The sequence below is a fragment of the Alosa alosa genome, chromosome 20, assembly GCF_017589495.1.
Source record: "Alosa alosa isolate M-15738 ecotype Scorff River chromosome 20, AALO_Geno_1.1, whole genome shotgun sequence".
NCBI classification, from domain to species: Eukaryota; Metazoa; Chordata; class Actinopteri; order Clupeiformes; family Clupeidae; genus Alosa; species Alosa alosa.
This window is the reverse complement of record NC_063208.1, coordinates 27,112,891-27,132,666: the sequence shown is the minus strand read 5'-3', so window position 1 is coordinate 27,132,666 and position 19,776 is coordinate 27,112,891. Positions and strand designations below refer to the sequence as shown.

General features: G+C 43.2%; 1 long non-coding RNA gene across 1 annotated transcript; it reads left to right on the top strand.

The window, feature by feature from the left end:
- The first annotated feature begins 1,094 nt into the window (after positions 1-1,094).
- Positions 1,095-15,468, top strand: LOC125285769. Its single transcript, XR_007192058.1, has 3 exons — positions 1,095-1,248; positions 2,028-2,032; positions 15,192-15,468. It is a non-coding gene; the product is annotated as an uncharacterized LOC125285769 (long non-coding RNA).
- Positions 15,469-19,776: the final 4,308 nt, after the last annotated feature.

Genomic DNA, 19,776 nt, shown 5'->3' with positions numbered 1-19,776 from the left:
TTTGTCAGTGCTATTTTGCGGCTGACTGCAGCAACATCCTCCACCTGAGTCGCATCCTCGGCTAGCTGGGACACAGCCGCCTCCCATTCCTCTGAGTCAGGACTAAGCGGAATCTCCCGGTTCTGAGTGATCGGTCGTGAGTAACGTCAACTGCACTTACACTGACACACACACACACGTTCTCGTCTCTGCTTGGATCACCGGCGAGTTGGAGAGCCGTTCAGCGGTTGCTGTCCTGCCTGCAGCTCAGAGAGCTGCCGTCCTGTGCACCACCGAGCTATAACGGCCAGCGCTTGCGGGGGGTTAGGGTTTTATTTGATTATATATGATTAATAATATTGTTGCGATTGGTATATTCTTGTGATTTAACTTGAGTTGTGTATATTGTATTGTCTTCCACACTGGTGTCTGTTTAGCTTAACCTTTAACGTTACCAATTGTTAACGTTCGGTTTTCCCCTTGAGTGAATTGTTCGCTCGCTGACATTTCTCAGCTATTGGGTTGTCACTTTTATTACGTGGCTATTTGATTATTATATTTTTATGTTAAGTCTTTATTCGTAATGCTGAAGAGTGGTAGTCTTTTGGAACCTAAGCAGAAGCTTGAGGAGTATTTAGAGGGAGTGCACAAAGATGGGGAGAGGTTCAGAGAGATGGTACTTCCTGCTGATATCCCACCTATTGGTGAATTAAGTAGCCAATCGACGATAGTCCACCAAGGTGGAAAGAGGTGCAAGTAATAAAAGCGTGCAAGGGCCTCTTCAGCCCCGGGACCTAATGGAGTGCCCTACCGGTTGTATAAGAATGCACCAGATGTTTTAAGATTTTTATGGCAATTAATGAAGATAGTTTGGAAAAAGCAGAGTATTCCCAAGGCTTGGCGGAGGGCTGGGGGAATATTTATTCCCAAAGAAAGGGGACGAGTGGAGATTAATCAATTTAGGCCAATTAGTCTCCTGAATGTTGAAGGGAAGGTTTTCTTCAGTGTGGTGGCACGGAGACTGACAAATTACCTTGAGAGGAATAAACTAATTGATACCACGGTGCAAAAAGCTGGAATTCCTGGCTTCTCCAGGTGCTTAGAGCGTACCAGCATGATTTGGCACCAAATTCAATTAGCAAAGCGTGAGAAGAGAGACCTGCACGTTGTGTTCTTGGATTTGGCTAATGCTTTTGGGTCTGTGCCGCATAGTCTGTTGTGGGAGGCCTTTGATTATTTCAGAATCCCAGGTAGCATTAAAAGCCTAGTGTATCGGCAGCTTGTCTTCCCGTCCTTTTCTGACCGCCACGCGAGCCAGACGAGGGGAATGCTTGATGCACGTTCAAATGTAGAAATAATAATCCAAAACTTTCAACTTAAATAGGATTCTCTATCCCTCTAAACCTAACTGAAAACTATCCTAGATAGTGTATGAATGCAGATCAATGTAAATGAAGGTCCTTTATCCTATACTCTTAATATGAATCTCAAATAGCGTGAAATAGCGTGGTCAAAAACTGTTCGTTCTCCCGCTGACTAGCGTTTTCCTAATCAAGCACCTCCCTAGGCCGCACTTCCTGTCAGTCTATATAGTCTTCCTGCAGGTGTGTCGTGGCTTGTGTTGTCAGAACCAGCAGGGGAGATGACAATAAGTAAACTAAAACAAAAGATAAATTGGCCCTAACATACCGGCCTCTAATTGTGAGCCTTCTTGGAGAACAATTACTTAAATGAAAAGGAGCCAAATAAAGTTATGCTATTTCCAGTCCTTTTAGATTTATTTCTTCAGCGTTCTGCTTCCATAAGGAGACACAGCTTACTCACTGGTGTTTCAAGGGTGTTTGTCTTGGTCTTCACAAATACACTTCTCCACAAGACCTTCGATCCGGGCAAGGCTTTGACTACTCGCCCCCAGCTGCCAAGAGTTCCTAGGTGCAGTGTCATCAACAATCATAACCAGGTCTCCAACAGTAAGGTTTCTCCTTGGTCTGTTCCATTTGTTTCTCTCTTGCATGAGGGGTAAGTATTCTTTTATCCATCTCTGCCAGAAAAGGTCAACTATCCTTTTCCATCTCCGTTGGGAATATAAGTCTCCTTTCTGGAAGAGTCCTGGTGGCATGACTGGTTTTGCTTTCAACTGGAGGAGGCGGTTTGGGGTAAGAGGTTCTAGGTCATTTGGGTCATTAGTTACCGTGGTAATGGGTCGGTCATTCATGATGGCCTCGACTTCACACAGGGCTGTTTGGAGAGCTTCATCATCTAACTGTTGTTCTTTCAAAACTGAATAGGGAATCTTCTTGACTAGACGAATCAATCTCTCCCAAACTCCACCATGATGTGCGCCTGAGGGAGGATTGAAAGACCACGTCACGCCATCCTTCAGTAGCATATGCTGAATTTTAGTGTGATCAATTCCCTTCAAGGCTTCCAGTAACTCTCGGTTGGCTCCAATAAAGTTGGTGCCATGGTCAGATCTGATGCTCGACACTGGTCCTCTATGGCAGAGGAATCTACGCAAGGCGTTGATACAAGAGTCTGTGTTTAAGTAGCTCGCCACTTCTAGGTGTACTGCTCTGCAAACTAGACAGGTGAATATTACTCCATAGCGCTTTACCTGGGATCGGCCCCTCTTCACTTCGATAGGACCGAAGTAATCGACCCCCACGTGAGTAAATGGTGGTTCGTCTGGAGATACAGTGGGCAGTGCTTCGACTTGGCCAGCTTCACTCGCGGTCCGCGCGTGGGATCACGCGGTATCACGCGACTTTAATTTGTATTTTTCCAGTGAGACACTGCAACAACCCAAACAACCGGTAGATGGCACAAGTGAGCAGGGTGTCTCGTAAAAAGAAATGGAGCCTGGAAAACCCTACACAGACTTCACTACAGACTTTAGCAGACTGGTTTAGAAATAATGTAATAGCCAGAAATATGCCTGCCCTGCCCTAATAAAGAAATATTTGGTTAACTACGAGTGAATCCCGTTTGCAGCCGTAGAGACGCAGGACAAATTAAACATTCTGGTTTTCTCCGAGTGCAACGATGATAGACAGACATCATTTGGACAAAATATAGAGTATTAACCTCCGTTGCTCAGCCAAATGCCTTCCTGTTACGTCCTGTTATCACGGAGTTACAGGCGATAAACGATTTTTGATGGTCACAAGTTTACTTCATTAGGGACTGTTCGTTATTTATTTAAGGGGCTACGAGGAGGAGTTTTGGGAGCATTAGTCAAAAAGGCGTGACCCTCCCTCGCCAGCAATACATTTTTCTATGACCCTCCAAAGTGATTATGAAAAATCACTGTCAACTTTTTTCGGGTTTATCGCCTACTGTATTTTAACGTTTTCACATATTTGGCCATAAGCCGTTTATCATAGGCTATCCACGAAACCAAACTACAAAGGCGAACACTTTAACAGGGGGAATTAATTGGGCATGAATCATGCTGAGCAGCTATTTAGCTACCTTAGAATAATACGGTTCTATCTGCGTTTTGAGTAGGTACAACGGGGACGATTGAAAGCGAGGGGCGAATGAAACATTCGGTTTTCTCGAGTGCAGCGATGATAGACAGTTATCATTTGGACAAAACATGGAGCATATTAACCTCCGTTGCTCAGCCAAATGCCTTCCTGTTACGTCCTGGTATCGCGGAGTTACAAGCGATAAACGATTTTTGATGGTCACAAGTTTCCTTCATTAGCGGTTTTATTTTTGGATTATTAAAGAGTGTTTTTCATTTAAAGGTTTGACTTCGTGCTTATTCAGTAGATCATTTAGTGCTCTCCCCAATCCCAGGCGTTCACATTGCATGTTTGTTTGTAATGGATGCAACATGAGATAGGCTATCGTTTGACAATGAGTTGTTAACAGAACCAAGACATATAGCCCAGCAGCAATCTAGGGACTGGTCGGTATTTATTGAAGGGGCCACCGGAGAAATTTTGAGTGCTTCAGTTGGAAGTTGCATGACCCTCTCTTGCCTGCTAGAAATTGTTCAATGACCCTCCGACAGAATTGTTAAAAGACATGACCCTCCTGCCAATTGTCTTCCGCCCGCGCCACAGCCACACACTTTGTGATAACGTTCTTAAATCAATCTTTCCAGTGAGCTTGCATGCTACCAGTCCTTCCTTTTCAAATGTGTTAGCCTGTTTGCACAATTTCACAAATAATCATATGTGATTAATAGTATGACAAATAATCCCTGTGCACGGGGACCGAAACAATGCATGCCAACTTTTTTTGTGTTTATCACGTATTTTAACTTTCCCCGCTGTCTTGCCGTGTTAATGTTTTACCGTAGAATATCCCATATTTTAATACTCTCATAACAGCCCTGCCATCTGGCCTGTCTCTGTGTTGCCCTTCCAACGAAACAGATGTCTTCAAATCATCGTTTTCCTTGCTTGAAGGCGAACTTACAGTGATGTTAACCTATTTAAGTTTAACGGTAGCGATTGTCGTGGAGAGCCGCGATTCATTGGCTTGCATGTTGACCTTATGTGCGATGCGCACCTGAGGCTACTCAGCTGCAAGAGAAATAATTTCCCCTGTTTGTATGTTCATTGCAAGTTGGCCTACCATAACTTACCAACTCTGCACTGTAGACTGGCTATTTATATTTTTCTGTGAAATAAGCAAATGTATTTGTTCAACTTTATGAAGCAGAATTACGCATAGGCTACTTGGAACATAATACATTTGACAAAGGACAGATGTATGTTGCTAGTGACAAAATATTAACTTTCAGTGTTTTACAATGTCTTTGTCATGGGGAAGTGTTTTTTATTCTAGGTTACTGTCAGTGACTGCCGTGAGAGAAGCGGGTTCTGTGTTTCGTTCATGTCAGTGACTGACGCGAGAGAAGCGGGGTCTGTGTTGTGTTGCGTTGCGTTAATTTATTTTCATTGGGCATACCATGCCATGCCGTCCACAGCTCTTCAGTTCTGACAAAGCCAAAATGACTCCTTTTGAAACAATGAGTGCAGGAAGCGCGTTTGTATGGTTATATTGCTTGACGGGGGGGGATCCCAAGCAGCTTTCAGCCATAAGGCTACTTTGAGAACATTTCAATTCACCCCACATTAATATTCAAAATGTTGAAAACGATTTCGGCATAGCCTATAAAGCAGTTTAATTAAATGGAATGTTAGTTGTAAACAAACAAGCTACTTGGTGAGGCTTGGCCTCACAGATCTTCGTGCCTTAGATGGCAGGAAAAATCTTCCACGATAGGCCTATTAACTAACCACCCGATTCATGTTGGCTGGGGGGAAGGGGGGCCATCAGACAATTGTGTCCAGTTAATCCGGCCCTGCCCCCAAAAAATCCCACCTTCCCACCTCTGACAGCTTAAAAGAAGTCAAGAGGACTCCTTACTCACAGACCTATATCACAAACCTGCGGTTTTGAAATCCTATGCAGCTACAGGAGCTTCCAATCGTGAGGAAACAATTTTGCATTGTAGGCATAACTAACATGCAATAACGCCGCCAACAACAACCAAAATTAGGCTAATCATTGTCAACATGTAAATTAAATGTAACATTATTGTGAATCAAATTAAAATGTTCTCTTTTTGCAAACGTAGGCATAGTAACAGAATAATTTAATAATGTTACAAAGATACTACATCAATCCATTATGTTTCATTAGGCTACTAGGCTATTTGTTTTGCCTTGATTCATTTAGGCTAGGCCTTTTTTATTCAGGGGCCGTATTCACAAAAGAATTTTAAGGCTAAAAGTAGCTCTAACTGGCGAATTTAGGAGCAACTCCTAAAAATATTGGGAGTGTCACTCCTAACTTTAGGACTCTAATTTTTCACAAAAGTAATTCACAAAGCATTTTAGACCTAAAAGTAGCACCTAAGTCTGGGACAGCTTAAGTCGAGAGGACTCCTAACTCACTAAGACCTATTCATAAACAGCTTTTTTGTGGCATTTTACATTGCGATGTTTTGAAATGCGTAGCCTATGTGCAACAGGAGCTTCCAATCGCGAGGGAACAATTTTGCATTCATAAAAGGGATGCAATAATGCCACCAACAACAACCAAAACTACTCATTGTTAACATGTAAATGAAATGTAACGTTTCATTGTGAATCAAATTAAAATGTTCTCTTCTTTGCAAACGTAGCCTAGGGATATGGTGACAGATTAATTTAATAATGTTGCAAAGGTAGGCTACTGAATTAATCCATAGGCCTATGTTTCATTAGGCTACTAAGCTATTTGTTTTGCCTTACTCTTTATTCATTTAGGCTAGGCCTTTTTATTCAGTTATTAATCATCTTCCGTCCTTCGCGACTACTTGTGTAAGCGCCGCGCATTCTCCGACCTGTCACCTGTCAGTCATCATCGGAAGAGAGGTGTTTGGAATTCCCGCGTTACAATCGTCAGCCAATCAAGGTGGTCACTTCAGTCAAGCTTGTGCATGAGTAATGACGTCATCCATAGCCACGAAGACTCACTCCTAGTTTAGAAGTTGTCTGAAAGGCTTTGTGAATAACTTTTAAGAGAAAACTCCAATCTAAAATCTTTAAGTGCAATTTAGGAGTAGCCTACTCCTAGTAGTAAGATAAAAGCCTTTGTGAATAGCCTACGACCCCCAGTTATTCATCATCTTCCGTCCTTGTGTAAGCGACGCATTCTGAGACCTGTCACCTGTCACTCATCATCGTGAAAGGGAGGTGTTTGGAATCATGCCCGCGTTACAATCATCAGCCAATCAAAGTGGTCACGCTTGCCCATTTACCCAAATGAATGGTCGAATATTACTGATGATCATTGTTATTTAAGAACATGCAGTGTGCGTAGGGTACCAAAAACATCTTCCTCGTAAAAAAGCATCATAACGCACATTCTGGCGGGTCTGTTATTTACTGTAGGCTGCGCAAACCACATGCCTTTATTTTGGGCAAGCCTGCATTCATTCATTCATTCAACCTTTATTTATTCTCGGAGGGTCATTGAGGGAAGCCCTCATTTTCAATGAAGCCGAAATTACAGAAGCCGAAGCAAAGCCCCACAAACAAGACAACATTCGAGGCCTTCTGTTGAAGAATTTTATATAAAGCCTGCGCTGACAGTAATCCTCCTGCCCCTGATAGGCCTATCACAGCTGTGGATAGTGTGGAATGTTCAAGTAATAACACAATCCAATGTGTGTCTCAATTGTCCCCCGCTGACCACCTCACACATTTCTCTAGATTTTGCAACGAACTTACATGACACAATGCCATAAAATATGCCAGTTTTAGGACACAGAATAATGTTTGTAATGATACCAGGTAGGCCAGGTATTGTCGAAGGTGCATGGTGAAGTGAAATTCTTACTTTGGAAAACAAACATTTGCCGATATCATCGCTGATCATCAGAATATTGCAACAGATTCTGTGTTCTGGACTGTAGGTAACTTGTTAAGCCAGTGGTTCTCAAACTTTTATTTCATTCCCCACTTTGATCAAGGGGCATGACTGATGATAGTGGAGATAGCGTGTTATCGAGGCTTTTGCAAGTCAGCATCTTCGACGGTAGTCTATTAAAAATATAAGTTTTCGATGTCCCAAGCGGAGAGCCATACTTTATTGTTTTTAACGATCTCTATGCTACTCACAAAAATGTAGGCATGGGGACATGATGAAGTCGGTTATCCAACTGTCGTGTGTTAAATTATTGTGATTACGAGCCAGTGGTTTTCAAACATTATCATTGACTTCGGACATCTAACTAAATGCAACAGGCTCATATCGTCCCGTGATTCGCAAACTGAGGACCAGTGTTTTGTCAAATTGCAAATAGCTATTCGTTTTAACTATTTTTTTATGATAGTAGCCTATACAAAAAGCACTTCATACTATCTTAATCTTGGAATATGGGGAGGGAAGTGGCGCGTCTGCAGTCAGCCAAATATTAATGTAATTCTGCGGCATAAAGCAGATGTATTTGTTTATTGTACAGAAAAATAAAAATGACATGTCAAGCAGTCAATTGACTACATTGCAGTCAAGAAGTAGGGCAAATTAATTTACGAAACCAAAACGTGGGTCATAGTTGTCTAAGCCTCTATTGCGTAGCCTGTTAAAAACGTCACCAGATAGTATTAAATCGGCAACAACATTGTTTTCTGCAGAAGCCTACCCAAGGCTACAGATTAATTCTGAACAGTTATTTCTCTACTGGCTCAATTATCACACCACTGTTTTGATTTGCGTAGTTGCGTTAACCCCAACACTGACAATAATGTAGACAGCAAATTTCAATTTCGATTTTCGTTACCACCGTTTAGTAGCCTAAATCTAGGTAATGTTTAATTATGCATGATTTATTTTGTTATTGAATTCGTAGGCTGGGATTACTCTCGGCAACAATTATGTAAGGGACGGCAGGCAGAGCGACGCACAGTGGCTGAAAGTGGTACTAAAGCTTCACGCTGCTTCACGCCGCGTAATGCGCGAATGAAGTGGTCATTTGAAAGCGATGCCCACTGTAAATGATCCTGAGGTAAATCAGCCATCTTTTGCTGTTCAACTTTGGCCTGATATCTCGACAGAAAATGCACCTTTTTATTATCTTCCTGGCCATGGCATTAGCACAAGGTAGCCAGAATCTTTCATGGAGCTTGAGAGCATGTGATTCCTCCCGAGTGGCCAACCTGCTGGTGAATTTGTTGGAGGATCAGCTCAGAGATGTGAGACTCTTTTGGTAAAATTATCGGGTTCTTCAATTCATTTTTCAAGGCCATTTTGTTGAGCCTACCACCTACTCTTAGGATATCCTGATCCAGGATTGGGTCCAGCTTACGGAGAGAACTGGTTTTGGCATATGGTCGTCCATGTCGAAGTGATTTCATTTCCTGCCGGAAGGCTCTTTCCTGTTCAAAGCGAATAATGCACTTCTCTGCCCCCTGCAGGTCTTCTACAGTGAGTATTTTTGTCAGAGTCTGGGTGAGACGACCGTGTTTGTCTTTAGATAGTTTGCTTGAGGTTTGTTTCTGCTCCGAGTCAGTCTTGATTGATTTCAATCTAAGTTCTTGTAGAAGTGCCCTTAATCTAAGCATCCAAGCTACAGCTCGCTTGAGTCTGTTCCAGCATGAGTAATACTCAATGAATTTGCCAAGTGGGCTCTTCTGTTCTATGGTCAGACTGTTCACATACACTTCCTTTTTTAGCTCCGGGTCATTTGGAGAGATGGGTGTAAGACTTTCCAAAGCACCTGGCCATTCAGTGTCTGGTTTCAGTAAGAATTCCGGACCTTGGGTCCATCTTTTGGACTTCAAAAAATGTTCTATGCTCAAACCTCGTGAAGCGTCATCAGCAGGGTTTTCTTTAGAGCTGATGTACCTCCACTGGTGTTTATCTGACAAGTCTCGGATCTCTGAAATCCTATTGGCAACATAGGTTTTGAATCTTCTGGTTTCATTTTTGATATATTTCAGCACAGACTCGCTGTCAGTCCAAAATATTGAGACCTCTCCTTTCGATCTCCAACTCTGACTTTTAAAGTTTATCCATCCTGGCTGCTAGCGTTGCTGAGGCAAGCTCCAATCGGGGGATTGTCATTTGCTTCAATGGTATTACTCTGGATTTCCCCAGTATGAATGCAACATGGATGTTTCCTATCCTATTGGTAAGTCTAAGATAGCTTGCACTGCCATAACCATGTTCACTTGCATCACAGCAGTGGTGTAACTGTGCCTTTTCAATCCAGCCAAAATTCTTAGGCTTCAGGCATCTATCAATCTGGAATTCAGACAGCTGATCCAAGTCAGCAAGCCACTTCTGCCATGGTGTGAGGAACAGCTCAGGTATCGCGGTCATCCATCCACACGGCTTTACAGAGCTCTTGGAGAATCTGTTTGGCTTTCAAGACAAATGGTGACAGGAATCCTAAGGGGTCATAAACTGAACTGACGATGGATAGTATACCTCGGCGTGTCAGGGGTCTGTCCTTAACAGCGACTCGGAAAGTGAAGGTGTCCCTTTCAATGTTCTACTGGACTCCTAGGGCTCCTTCTAGCGGGAAGCTTCTCTCTGTCAGGTCAAGTACTTTTATTTGCTTTTGCCTTGTACTCATCAGGAATGGAAGCAAGTACAGAGCTGGCTGTTGGAAATCCACTTTGTAAGCTTGAATCCACCCTGAGAGCATAGGTGTCTGAGGTCTTTGCAGAGGGTTATGGCTTGTTTGTCTGTTGCCACTGACTTGAGACAATCATCGACATAAAAATTGTTTTTAACAGTTCTGCTCACCTCCGCATCATATTTATGACTGTAGTCATCTGCTGTCTTGCGGAGTGCAAAGTTCGCACATGTAGGAGAGGATATTGCGCCAAACAAGTGGACAGTCATCCGGTACTCTTCTAGGTTCTCTGTTGTATCGCCATCTGGCCACCACAGGAATCTCAGCAGATCTCTTTCATCCTGGTGAACGCGCACTTGATGAAACATCCCCTCAATATCTGCCATCATAGCAATGGGCTCCTGACGGAATCTTAGTAGAACGGCGAGGAGAGAGTTTGTCAAGTCAGGTCCTTGTAGGAGTTCACCGTTGAGTGATGCAAGCTTGTAAGTTGATGAGCAATCAAATACCACTCTGAGGGTTTTCTTTTGTTTGTGATACACAGCATGATGGGGTATGTACCACACTTTGCCATCTTGTCTCTGAAGCCTGTCTTGTGGTACCATCTCAGCATAGCCTTTCTGGATCACATCATTCATGAAGTTCTTGTATTCCAGTTCATAAGATGGGTCTGACTTAAACTTTCTGATCAGGTTCAGAGCACGCTGCTTTGCTATGTCGCGGTTGCTCGGCATAACGACCTGTCCGTCACGCAGTGGTAGTGACATGTAGTAATGACCATCCTTGTGTGTTACAGAGCTTTGTGCAATCTGCATAAATCTCTGATCTTCTGCAGACATTTCTTTCTTTTCATCGTAATTTCTTTCCGGAAAATCAAAGTTGTACTGCTGTACCAAGAGGTCTTTCAGCTCTGTCATGGAGATGCGGTTTGCGATAAGAGTTGGCACTCTGAATGTCTCCTCAGCTGTGCAAGGGTTGAGTGGTCCATTAATCACCCATCCAAAAACTGTCTTCACTGCATAAGGTCCGTTGTCTTCACTGTTGATGATCTGCCATGGTTCAAGGACTCTTGGGCGTTTGCTCCAATAAGGAGGTCAATGTTGGCATCAATCTCATGCAGCTTTACTTCTTTTAAGTATGACCACCTAGAGATGTCCTTCTGTGTTGCCATGTTCTCTTTAGTCACTGGGATAGTATCATGAGTGTAGACCTTAGGGAGTTCTATGAAAATGTTCCCTTCCAGATTGCCTATCACTAGCCCAGAAAGCTCATAACTTGAGACAGTCTTATCCTGTCCCATCGTCCGTAGGAGAATTTCAGTCTTACGGCCTCTAGCGTTTAACTGTCTTTGAAGTCTCTCCGTACAGAACGTCCCCGAGCTCCCCGGATCGAGGAAAGCATAGGTGAACACAGATGTACTTCCTTTTGTGACTTTAACCTGCACTGGCACTATAGACAGAGCACACTCTTTACCTGCCCCGGTTCCTTTCCCAGCTCTGAGGGCAACATGAGCACTGTTAACTGAGGTTTCCTTCTGTCTGGTTGCAGATTCAGTGGTTTTCACTTTATCCATATGCAAGATGGTGGGGTGCCTCCCATGACATCTCTCACATGTCATCCTTCTCTTGCAGTCCTTGCTCATATGGCCTCTCAAAAGACATCCAAAACAGAAACCTTTTGTCTTGAGGAACTCTACTATGGCACCATGTGGCTGTGCTCTTAACTTTTGACAATCTCTTAAGTAGTGTTTAGCTTCACAGAATGCACAGGTGGTGTCATACATATGTTCTTCCTTGAAGGTGTGGTCATTAGAGCATGTCTTGATGTTGCAATCATCAGTAACTACAGCTATTGTCGTTGCAAAGCTACTGCCTCTACTCTTTAGTCTGCTTGGCTGTCTTGAAATGGTTGCACTTTTGGTCTTAGTGACGTCTTGTATGTCACCAAATAAAGGATCTAGCAGAATCTTTGCTTGCTTTTCCATGAATGCAACCAGGTCGTGGAATATGGCCCTGTGACCTGTTCTTTCCAAGATGTCACACGCAGTGGATCTCCATTTCTCTTTCAGCTTATAGGGCAGTTTTGATAAAATCAACTTCATGTTAGAGGGCAGATCCAACTCTTCCATGATCTGTAGTTCTTGCATCGCATTGCAGCAGCCACGGAGATACAGTGCATAGCTCTGAAGCTCTTTGCCGTCATCAGACTTGACGTTTGTCCATTTTAGGGCCTTCTCCATGTAGGCCATTGTCACTTTCAAGTCATCTCCAAAGTTTTCTTTAAGAAGTCTCTTAGCTTCAGAATATCCTCTTGAGGGACTCATGTGAAAACAGCTGCGGACTAGTTCTCTGGGCTGGCCTGCAGTGTACTGCTCAAGATAGTACAGCCGATCTTGATTGCTTTCCGTTTTGTCTTCAATGCTGTATTCAAACGCACGCATGAAGGTCTTAAAACTTAATGGGTCACCATAAAAGACAGGTATTTCTCTAACTGGCAATAAAGCATGTTTATGCTGTAGTACAAGAAGATCAACAATTTCATTCTGTCTTTGCATCACTGTAGACAGACCATCATAGTCTGGGTTAACAGTATTGGGATTTTGCTTACTATGTTTTTGAGATAGCCTCTCTTGCTTTGGCCTTGTTGCCAATGGTGACTCTGAAATTCTGACAGGGGGCTTTGGAGTTGAGGCTGGGTACTTGGGGATTGTAACTGGTTGGTTAGCTTCAACATATTTCAGTGGTCGTGGCTGTTGAAGGATTGTTTGGAGTGGTGTTTTAGGGACTGTAGATATCTTTGCAAACTCAACAGGAGACTTTTGTGGTCTGAATGGGGGTAAAGATGGTCTATGGCTTTCCAAATAGGAGTTCATGCCATCTTCTGATTGGGAAGGGAAACCTGATGTTGCCTTAAAGCTTTCTAGGACTTTTATTCTTGCATTGGATGCTGATATATTTGCTTCAAGTTCTGTATGCTCAATCTTTGAATCCAAAATCAGTCTCTCTTGCTCAAGGGCGTGCTTTGCTCTCAACGCTTCCTTACGTGACAGCAGTGCGGCTCTGTCTGCCAGAGCTTTCCGGTGTGCAGATGACACTGAAGATGAGTTTGATGAGCTTGCATTAGAGATGCTGTCCTGTGGATTAATCAGCATTTGTGGATCTGTTGGTTCTGGTATCTGAACAGGTACAGATTCGGATGCAACTGATTCAGCCGGCTCTAGATTTCCTTCTGTGGGTGACTCTTGTAGGCCCACTACATCTGTCTCTGTTTCAGTGGAAGCCTCCCATTCCTCTACCTCTTTCAAGAAATCTTCAAACGGTTTCACTCTTGGTTCATACCATTCAACTTTATCTGTTTTCTTTTCTTTCTCATTAAGTACATTTTGCACAGAGTCGTGAGCATAGCTAAATTCTGCACAAAGTGATTCAAATGCTTTTAAACCTTGTTTCACAGCTTCAACATTATTGTCCTGTATCAGCTTTTTCAGTTCATTCATTTTGCGTGTGCATGTTGCCAGTTTGCCCTTTCTGGCTTTCCTTAGTTCCTTCACACACTGCTCTCTTTCTGCAGAGGTGTCCATAGTTGCCATTGACAATGTTTGAGTTAGTTTTTTAACAGTATTATTTTAGTGATATGCTTTTAAATGCGTCGTGGTTCACGCAGCACAAGTGAAGAATGCGTTCGAATTTCGTTTCGTTTTCCTCACTTAAATAGGCTAGCACAAGATCACGGCCACCACTACATTTCATTCGCACTTCACTGCGCGAGCTGTTTAATCTACACGTTTTCCAAACACTGAATTAGCGACACAATAAAAAATTAACAAACAAATAATGTTTCAATGCCTAAATGCTACTCTTCCATTCAAAGCACAGACTGCAGCAAAACTGTTTCCACAATTCCCCTCCTAAGCTTATCAAACATTCCTATTTGTTTGTCCAAATAAAGCACTCAGAGTTCGGGTGGGTTACTCACGACCCGTCGAATCGTTCACCTTCAGCAGCCCTCCTATAGTACCGCAGGTGTCCAGGAAACAGCGTGTAATCCGTGTGCTTTCTTCTCCTTTGTATCCTTAACTGTGTCGATAATTCTTGGCTGACGTCGTTTGACTTTTTGTCAAGAATCCTTAGTTTTTTGACTTTGTATCGGCAGCTTGTCTTACCTTCCTTTTCTGACCGCCACGCGAGCCAGACGAGGGGAATGCTTGATGCACGTTCAAATGTAGAAATAATAATCCAAAACTTTCAACTTAAATAGGATTCTCTATCCCTCTAAACCTAACTGAAAACTATCCTAGATAGTGTATGAATGCAGATCAATGTAAATGAAGGTCCTTTATCCTATACTCTTAATATGAATCTCAAATAGCGTGAAATAGCGTGGTCAAAAAACTGTTCGTTCTCCCGCTGACTAGCGTTTTCCTAATCAAGCACCTCCCTAGGCCGCACTTCCTGTCAGTCTATATAGTCTTCCTGCAGGTGTGTCGTGGCTTGTGTTGTCAGAACCAGCAGGGGGAGATGACAATAAGTAAACTAAAACAAAAAGATAAATTGGCCCTAACATACCGGCCTCTAATTGTGAGCCTTCTTGGAGAACAATTACTTCCAACGAAAAGGAGCCAATTAAAGTTATGCTATTTCCAGTCATTTTAGATTTATTTCTTCAACGTTCTGCTTCCATAAGGAGACACAGCTTACTCACTGGTCTTTCAAGGGTGTTTGTCTTGGTCTTCACAAATACACTTCTCACAAGACCTTTCGATCCGGGCAAGGCTTTGACTACTCGCCCTATCTGCCAAGAGTTCCTAGGTGCAGTGTCATCAACAATCATAACCAGGTCTCCAACAGTAAGGTTTCTCCTTGGTCTGTTCCATTTGTTTCTCTCTTGCATGAGGGGTAAGTATTCTTTTATCCATCTCCGCCAGAAAAGGTCAACTAGGTATTGCACCTGTCTCCATCTCCGTTGGGAATATAAGTCTCCTTTCTGGAAGAGTCCTGGTGGCATGACTGGTTTTGCTTTCAACTGGAGGAGGTGGTTTGGGGTAAGAGGTTCTAGGTCATTTGGGTCATTAGTTACCGTGGTAATGGGTCGGTCATTCATGATGGCCTCGACTTCACACAAGCATACTTTCTGGATATTCAATTATGTTTTACTACAGCTGATTACACCACAGGGTGGCAACAACTTGAGATAGGAATCATGGCAGGATGTACCATCTCCCCACTTGCTTTTACAATGGCAATGGAGGTCATCATTAGGGCCTCAAAATGGGTAGTGGGTGGGGAGAAGTTGCAGGGAGGGCCACGCCTCCCCCCGATTCGGGCTTTCATGGACGACATGACAACCTTGACGACAACCGTTCCATGCACCAACAGGTTGCTGGGTAAGTTAAATAGTAATCTGCAATGGGCCAGAATGAAGGTGAAACCTCGAAGTAAGTCGAGGAGTCTCTCAATTGTTAAAGGGAAGGTAACAGATAAGAAGTTTGCTATAAATGAGGAGGTGATTCCCACAGTTCTGGAGAAACCAGTGAAGAGTCTGGGAAGGTGGTATGATGCAAGCCTTAGTGATAAATCACAGGTTGAAGACTTGAGACAGGTCACTAGGCAAGGTATTGCAAAAATTGACAAGTCGGGGCTGCCAGGTAAGCTCAAGCTGTGGTGTTTGCAGTTTGGTTTGTTGCCTCGGCTAATGTGGCCATTGACAGTTTATGAAGTTCCTCTGTCAAAGGTAGAGAGGTTGGAAAAAATGATCAACTCCTTTGTCAGAAAATGGCTCGGAGTCCCACGCTGCTTAAGCAGTGTAGCCTTGTATGGGAAGGGTATTGTAGAGTTGCCAATATCTAGTCTGACAGAGGAATTTAAGTGATTGGAATTGACTCTTACTCAGTCCAAGGACCCAGTGGTGAGGAAAGTTGCACCCACAGTTAATGCAGGGAGGAAGTGGAACCCAGAGCAGGCAGTTAAGCAAGCTCAATCAGCACTGAAGCATAGGGATATAATGGGCCATGTGCAGCACAGGCGGGAGGGTCTAGGGGTGGGTGCAAGTAAACCCTTGTGGAGTAAGGCTTCTGCAGGAGAAAAGAGGAAAATGGTAGTGGAGGAAATGCATAGACAGGAGGAGGCTGTAAGATGTACTAAAGGCAGTGTCAGAGGCAAAACAAAGGGCAGTGGGTGAACTGGGAAGGGGTGGAAAAAGGCGGATTAAATGGAAAGATCTATGGGGCATGGAAGCTGGTAAGATCAAATTTATGTTAGGTGCTACATATGATGTGCTCCCATCTCCCAAGAATTTAAGTCAATGGTTTGGTGAGGATGATAAATGCATACTTTGCTCGTGTGTGGGCAGTCTCCACCATATCCTATCAGGATGCAAGGTAAGTCTCACCCAGGGGCGGTATACGTGGTGTCATAACCAGGTATTGAAATGTGTGGCAGCGGCAATAGAGGATAAAAGGAGAGAAGTCAATTCATTAGCAGCTAGCAAAGGGGTAAGGCAAATTAACTTTGTACGTCAGGGGGATAAACCTTGTTCTGCGAAGGCCAGGTGTAAAACCGGCCAGTTGAAAAATGGGGCGGGCTGGGAAATGAAGGTTGATCTTGGCCAGCAGATGGCGGTACCTCCACATATAGTGAGTACTAAGCTACGACCCGACGTGATTCTATGGTCGGATTCAGAGAAGATAGTTTACTTCATTGAACTCACTGTTCCTTGGGAAGACAGAGTGGAAGTGGCCAATGAGCTGAAGAGAGCTAAATACACTGAGATAGCAGAGGAGGCAACTAAGCGAGGTTGGAGTGCACGATTAAGGCCTATTGAAATCGGTGCACGTGGGTTTGTGGCCAGATCTGCTATTGGCTTGCTGTCTGAATTGGGCATTTGTGGTCGAAGTCTAAGGCAGGTGGTTAGTAACATGTCTTTAGCAGCAGAACTGGCAAGCGAATGGTTGTGGGTAAGGAGTAGGGATGGGAAGTCTGACACCGAGGCACCGAAGCTCGTATCACTTCCGCGAAGCAATCTGCTTCGGCACAATGTATCGGAGCGCGTATCAAAGTTGTAAGGTCACGTGACTGATGACGTACGAAGCTTCGGACGTCACTGAAAAGTTTAAATGGGACATTTGACACAGGGGCACCGGTGCTTGTATCAAACCCCTAAAGCGTTACGGGTTCGATAAACCTTTAAAGTCCCCAACACATATGTTTTGTTGCACAAGCACCCTTCTAAAATTGTAGCCCTACACAAGGACTTCACAATCCCCATTGTACACAATGCCCCATGTTTTCACAATGCCCTTTATATGTTTTCTGTTATCTGACACTACTGTGGTCATCTACAGCAATTAGCCTACGTTATTTTGCCATTAGTTTTTGCAAAACATCAAATGAAGTCTTAAACACAACCACAATAGAGAAGCATGCAATATCAAATAATGCTAACTCATGGCAATTATGAACATGGCGGGATTTGAACCACGGTCGCGCGTGCGGTATACGAACACGCTACCACCCTCCCAAGGCCATTTTAAGATGTTCATGGAAACATAGCATTATTTAAAACCAAGCACATTACATTTTCAATTCAAATTATTAGAAGCATATCAAAACTATAATGTTTATTCCAATGACTGTAGGCCTAATAGTTTTACTCACAAGGGAACAGAACACGTTGTCTCTCCGCTTTGTTTTACCAGTGTCAGAAAAGGGCCATTTGGTCGGCATGTGGCTTTGTCTGTGATTGTTTAATCGCTAATGAGAGCCGCCGTTATGTCTGCTAACCACCAGATGTCACTGTTTTGTATTCGATGCTTTGACACTTCGAAACATTTACGATACAATCAGGAAGAACCTTCCAAAGCCTCATGGGGCTTCATTCGCCCAACCCTAGTAAGGAGAAGTTACCCTTCCTGGGGCGCAAGCTAAGGTAAGCTAACTGGCTCATTTGACTTGGTTGCGGGTAAGGAGAAGTTACCCTTCCTGAGGCGCAAGCTAAGGTAAGCTAACTGTTTAACCTTTAACTTAACGAAAACAGGTTTTGGCAGCATGGGGCGTAAGCTAACTGGTTAATTTGTTTTGTGTTTGGGATGGGGCCTAAGCTAACGGGCTAAGCTAACTGGCTAATTTGTTTTGTGTTTGTGATGGGCTGTGCCTAGGTTGATGGTTGGTTGGCCAAGGTTTTTTATGGTTATGGTTCAGTCCACATCAACGGGACGGACCAACCTAGCCAACCTTGACCATGCCTGGGCCTGGTTAAGAGTATTTTGGGTATTGGATATTTCAATGTGGTAATATGGTGGCAGCATGGAGGGGAGTGTCTCCAGGACGCTGGTTTCACTGTTAAGCCTTCATGAGGTGTCGTGGGCCTAACTTAACTAAAACATCGGTGAATGAGGGTGCCCACTTGATAACCCCAATGACATGCGATACTATATAGGCTACTGCTGTTGGATGGGCCATTTGTATTGTGCTTGTGACCATTTGTTGGCGGATTTGTGGGTAGTGTGCTTTTTAAAGTTAAACTTGAGCAGGGGCTTCTGAATGTGTTTTTACCTTGGATTTTGGCACAAGGGATTTTAACATCTAATCCTGTGTATTAATGTAATTTCATTATACTTTGGGTGTATTGGCAATTCATTTAACTACCTTCACCACCACTAGTCTTATTATTTTCACATTGATTATTTAAATTCTGTAGGAATACACTATGGCCTACACGAGCTATACGGTAAGTGTAGTATTTTTACAGTGGAGGCGCGCTATTCAATTGAATTTATTGTCTGTAATTGTTAGCCTACTGGTATTCAGGAATCTCAGCCAGCTCACCATTCCACCGCTGAGACCTTCAGGATCCTGTTTGCGCCATTTAATTAATTGTTTTATGTATTGTAACTAGTGCCTGTGCACACACCCGTTAAGAAGGGGTTACAAATATATACACAATTCTTATCAAATATATACATAATTAGCATCATCAAAAATAGCATCATCAAAAATCCAACATGAGCAAAGAGTTTTGTAGAAAAATACATATAGGTCACAGGTATCATCAATGTATCCCCAATGCCATAAATACAGCTTAACCAATGGATACCCTATTGTCTATAACACTCATATTTACAGAAAACAGCTTAAGTCCTGTGATTCATTCATACCGCCGGGTTCAAGAGTGGACAGTTCATTTATCCAAAAGGCTTCTCTTCTCAAGAGCTGTTTGACTATGTTACCACCTCTAGGGATGATGCTAATTAAATATAATGAGAGCTCAGACCATACCTGAGCGAACTTGAGGATGCTGTATGCGAAACGCGTTGTTCGGTCTGAATAAAATCGAGTAAACGTCAACAGTGTGCGGTAGAGCAATCTTATTTTTTGCTGAATAATCATTACTTTGGACATAAACTTCATGTTGGGTCTCTGTGGAAATGGGAAAAGGCATGAGTTTACTTTAGTTGAACTTTAGACTACAGGAAGCAATGGAGGGAAACAGGTAGGCTGACAGCCTTGGCTGCAAACACAGGATTTACACTGTTCCTTCACAATTATTGGGTTAAACATGTACAGTTGTGTCATGTAAGGAGCCTGCACAGCACTTGTCATGACATTCTGAGTCTGTTAGGACGTACAAAGGTACAGTTTAGTACATGCCCTCATAGCACAGCTCGTATGCACTTTGGCTGCTTTAGTCATTAGCCAGCGTCAGACAGCACT